At 45.4% G+C, this 5097-nt stretch overlaps 1 long non-coding RNA gene across 1 annotated transcript; it reads left to right on the forward strand.

Moving 5' to 3' along the window:
* The first annotated feature begins 164 nt into the window (after nt 1-164).
* Nucleotides 165-3787, forward strand: LOC121141397. The gene is made up of 2 exons (XR_005878294.1): nt 165-684; nt 2749-3787. It is a non-coding gene; the product is annotated as an uncharacterized LOC121141397 (long non-coding RNA).
* Nucleotides 3788-5097: the final 1310 nt, after the last annotated feature.

Consider the following 5097-nt stretch of genomic DNA (forward strand, 5'->3'; position numbering starts at 1 on the left):
CATAGAACCCATTTCACTCCTCGTGCCGTCTTCCACCCAGCGCACCCTGGGCGCTCTACAGGGACCGCTAAGGAAGGCGGTCACTGCCCTCGCAGTCCGAACGACTTTCGCCCTCCAGCGGACGCGCGTGAGCAGCGGTCTCAGCTCCAGGCGCCAGCACCTGCTGCTGCCCACGTGAGGAATACCTCGCTAGTGTCATTTTACGGAGGGAGATGGGGAGATGGGGTAAAGAAGAGAGGACATAACCCTGCCAATTGTGGATATGGGGTTCGTTCGTTCATTCATTGATTCAGCCTGCCATCAATAGAGCTATGCTTAGTACCTGGTGTACTAACTAAGTTCTGTTTAGGGCAGCAAGACAGGAGGATGCAAAGACGTCGGCACCTCGGTGACTTCTTCCTCTCTTCTAGTCTGCCAGCCTCTCATTCTCAGCTTCTTTGGGGAAGTCTTACCACAGGCTGCTTGTTACACATTTCACAACACATGGCTGAGTCCAGATTCCCGTACAGACAGCTCTCATCATCGATCCAAATACGACTTTGTTGCTGACATGGTTAGAGTGTTTAGGCCTAGGACGGCTGCTTCTGTTGTAAACATGGAAACCATCAGTATACTCTAAGCCATACAGAGACCAACAATTATCACAGCATTTACTTGGTGTTAGGTGTTGCAAGCAACCTGGAGGTGAACTGAAGACTAAGTTATATGAATCACTAGGCAGTGTATGAGAAGACCCAACCTCTCCTCTCACTCCCCCACCCCCAACCCTGCCGCCACCACCATCAGGAAAGAACTATTGTGTTTCCCACCTCTCTCAGCCTGTGTGTGTCCAAAGCCCTAAACTCAGCACATGGCTGTATCAAGATCTTGACTCTATTCCTGTGACCTGTCAATTCTCTCAAGTCTGCAACTGCCTTCTTCAGGTCCTCTCTCTCTCTCTCTCTCTCTCTCTCTCTCTCTCTCTCTCTCTCTCTCTCTCTCTCTCTCTCTCTCTTCATTTTCTATTTTCATTTTTCATGAGGCCCTGGGCCCCACCCACTTCCCCTCAGAGCACTTAACACTATATTTCTTGGTTTATTTTGTTGTTGTTGTTGTTTCAAGATGTTACGTGTATGAGTATTTTGCATGTATGTGTGCATGTGTACCATCTGTATGCCTCATGACCCCAGTGTCAGAAAAGGGGCCTTCTGGAACAAAGGTCCCCTGGAATGATGGTTATGGATGATTCGAACCACCATGTGAGTGCCAGGAACTGAACCCAGGTCCTTTGCAGGAGCAATAAGTGTTGCTCTTTATCTGTGAGACGTTTCTCCAGCCCATGGGAGTTTTTATTTAATCTTGGTTTTATTTATCACTGTGTGCTCACTCAACACCCTTTACTGAGCGTTGGGGGTGGACTCAAAGCTATCTCTCTATGATATATAATGCAAGTCAACCATTCTGTTATAACTCAAGTGCTTTACAGAGGCTATAGTTTGTGCTCTGCATCTAGATGCCTGAGTCCTTATTCCACCCATGTGTTGTCTTAGTGCTGTGTCTGACGCTTCCATCCTGATTCATCTTCTCACAGATAGAGAGATTCATACCAGCTTTGATTTCCAAGAACCATGAGTAAACGCTCTGAGTGTTTAACAAGATGCTGTGGCCTCCAGTCAGCAACCAACAGCATTTGCTCTTGCTTTATACAGAGCTTTTGGTATTAATTAAATGGCATTGTCATTGGTTTCAGGCAACTCCTCATGTTCAGTGGAAACTGAAGGTATGGACACAAGTTATGAGAACTTTGAGATGAGCTCATCAGAAAGGAGAGCCCATACCACTAAATTTTTGGTCTTTATGTAATTTAATATCAAACACTCTGGAGCTGTTGCAGAGTGAGGAGTCATATAAAGCTGTATCTGAAGTAGAACAGAAAAGTAAAAGAGAAGACATTAAGGCTAGAATTTGTCAGTAAGGCAGCAAATACAACTTCTCCAAAGGCAATCTCCACATTAGAAACACATCCAGAAAAAGCTCTCAACTCCACAAAATACCAAAACACAAGCAAACCAAACGCTGACACTGCCGTCTCACCAACAAAAACATTGGTTTATAAACCGTCTGTTGAGTAGAAGCATCAAACGACAAGACTGCCTCTAAACTATACCCACTGATTTTACATGGGGAGAGTTGAGGGCATTAAGAGAGCTAGGAAAGCCCAGTGTTTCCACAGGGCAATCAGAGTCTACAAATTACCATGAAGAATGGTAATAAAGGGTCACACCATTAGGGAGGTTGAGAAGCGCTGTGCTAGAGCAGAAGAAGCCCTAAGAGAGTGAAGTCCTGAGTGAGTGTGTGCTGCTGACAGGGGACAGTCATATCAAAGGGCTATAGCTTTAGACCCATGGGAGAATGGCAAAACACTCACACACACACCCTGCGGTGAGGCTCAGAGAAATGGCAAAACCTCCCTCTGGGATCCAAGTGTAGGTGCTGACAGTGTGTGCAGAAAATGTTCACCATCGATTTGCACCCAGGTGTTTATGACCTGAAACCTGCTTCCCCCAGAAGCTGCTCCTGCCCAGATCATCTAAGCCTGTCTCCTTGACCCAGAAATGCTGCCTTCTTTTTTATCTGTATGTAATAGGCCTGCCACGTCATCCAGCTAGAGCCACCTCTCTCTCCAGATTTATATAACAACAGGCTGAACTTCCAGCGTGCTGAACACAGTCCTCCTAATCCCAGCTTTTTGTTTCCATCTTCTCACAGCCCCAGCCATGTCTACCCCTGGAGCCTTGCAGGAGTCAGCAGAGGAAAACATAGGGTAGACATTCTACAGGCATGGGCAAAGACTTCCCGAGAAAGACTCCAACAGCTCAGGGAACAAGAGCAACTGTTGACAAATGAGACTCCATAAAATTAAAAAGTCTCTGCACTGTAAAGGGAACACTCAGTCAATCTCTGACTCTCTCAAACCTTGCTGCCAGAACCGTAAACTATAACCGGTGTGCTGAAAGACAACTTGGCCGGTTTTTTTAGGAGGTTAAACATACATTTACCATGAACCCAGCCATTCTTCTCCTGGGCACTTACCCTCAAGAGATGCATGCCCGCATTCCCACACAAACCTCTGTGTGATTGTTTTTGGCAGCTTCTTTAGGGCAGTCCCAAAGTGGAAGCAGCCCACAGGTTCTGCCAGGGCCAGGGGAGTGGAGAGCTAAACAGGCATAGCCATGCAGGCTACTCCCCAGCCTGAAAGGGGCCCATATGCCTGGACTGCAGCAGCACCGAAGAACACTGAGCTGAGTGGAAAAGCCAGGCTCCAAGGGTCACATATGGTGTCCTTCCATTTATAGAAAATGCCGCAAGTGACAAAATTACAGAGAGGCTAAACGGACCAGTGTTTGCCAAGGGTGAGGTTTGGAGACTATTACTAGCTTTTTTTTCTTCTTTTTTTATGAAAGACAACTAGAGGGTGACTATGTGGTGACCAATCAGTATTGTGACCTGATTGTGGTGACCAACACCCAAATCTATATGTGTGATGTAATTCTGAAATACCACACACACACACACACTCACCTACTGCCTATGCAGAAACCATTAAACTAAGCATGACCCTTAGTTGAGTTGGTAGTATTTTATCAATGTCAATATATGATGTTTAAATAAGGCTGCATATATGTTTTTAAAAGTTTTTTTTAATTTTCTCTTAACAGGGGACCAAAAATAGCGCTACTAAAATCTGACATTTTAAAATCTAAACTATCTTCTATAATAAAACTAATGTATTTATTGAATTCTTTGACAAATTGTTCCCACAACTTCATTTATTGCCACTTCTTCACTGTGGGCAAAGGGGCTGTTAGTGCAGGGGGACCTGGAGAAAGGTGTGTGGAACTCAGTGTATTTTTTTAACTCTTTGTAGGTTAAACTGAAATTGAAAGTTCAAGTAAGCATGTTTTTATATCTTCACAGATGAATAAGCTCCTGCTTGATAAATCCTTCTCAGTTTACAGTTTGTATTAACATCTGAGCCCAAGAAAACACTATCATTTGATGAGACTGTGGCCTGCAAAGACACTCCTGGAAACGTAGCTGATGAGCAGATCCTCCTGGGCTTTGGGTGTTCAGTTTTTGCTAGTGTATGCCTATTTGGGAATGACGGCTTGAGTACTTCCATGGATGGGCTACTATAATGACTGGCCATAATACCACCTCTGGGCTTTAACTTAGGAATGCTCTTATTTGTAAACAAATTGGTTGCTTAAAAAGTTAGATATAGGATTCAAAGAATGTTACCGGTCAGTTTTCCCAAGGCAAGACCTACAACAGAAAATGTTACATGAGTTGTAAGTGGGAGGGGGGGTCTGCTCCCGTCTGAGGATGGATGTTGAGCCGCACCAGATCCTTCCTGTTCTGGACAGTGGCTGGGCTTCACGTGGGCTGAGGAAGGGTGCAGGGGCAGATGCAGAAGGACCTTGTGGGAACCCACAGACCTAATCTAAAAGCCTGTGCTGTCGGCAGGCACCGTGCATGCTTCTCAACCCTCATCTTCTCTCAGCCAGTCTAGTCACCCGGCTAAGTCCAAATGAGTACACTGGAGGAAAGACCGTCTACAGGGAAAGGTGGGGGGATTAACCAGCGTGAGCCAATTGCGCTGTCTACCTTCCATGGCAGATGCTAAGTTCAGACCAGCACATTTGCTTCTCTTCTGAGTGACATGCACAGAAATGGGGACAACTCCCATGAGTCATTTGGGTTCAGACAGTTGTCACAGGGATGCAAATCCACACCTACCCCAAATGGAAAGGAAACTACACTACTTTTTTGATAGTCTGATTCAAATAATTAGGCTGGCAATTAAGACTAACTTGCCTATTAGGTTTTAGAGCCGATACTTCTCATAAATTGAACTGTTTATAGCTTCAAATTTTTGACAAAAGTGTGCTTGAAGCGCAGGGTGGCAGAAAGTCATTGCTATCCTACCACCCAGCCTTTGATTTAATCTATTTTTAAATTTATTTTTGTGGCCGGGCGTTGGTGGCGCACGCCTTTAATCCCAGCACTCGGGAGGCAGAGGCAGGCGGATCACTGTGAGTTCGAGACCAACCTGGT

Source organism: Mesocricetus auratus, unplaced genomic scaffold (assembly GCF_017639785.1).
Source record: "Mesocricetus auratus isolate SY011 unplaced genomic scaffold, BCM_Maur_2.0 Super-Scaffold_100007, whole genome shotgun sequence".
NCBI classification, from domain to species: Eukaryota; Metazoa; Chordata; class Mammalia; order Rodentia; family Cricetidae; genus Mesocricetus; species Mesocricetus auratus.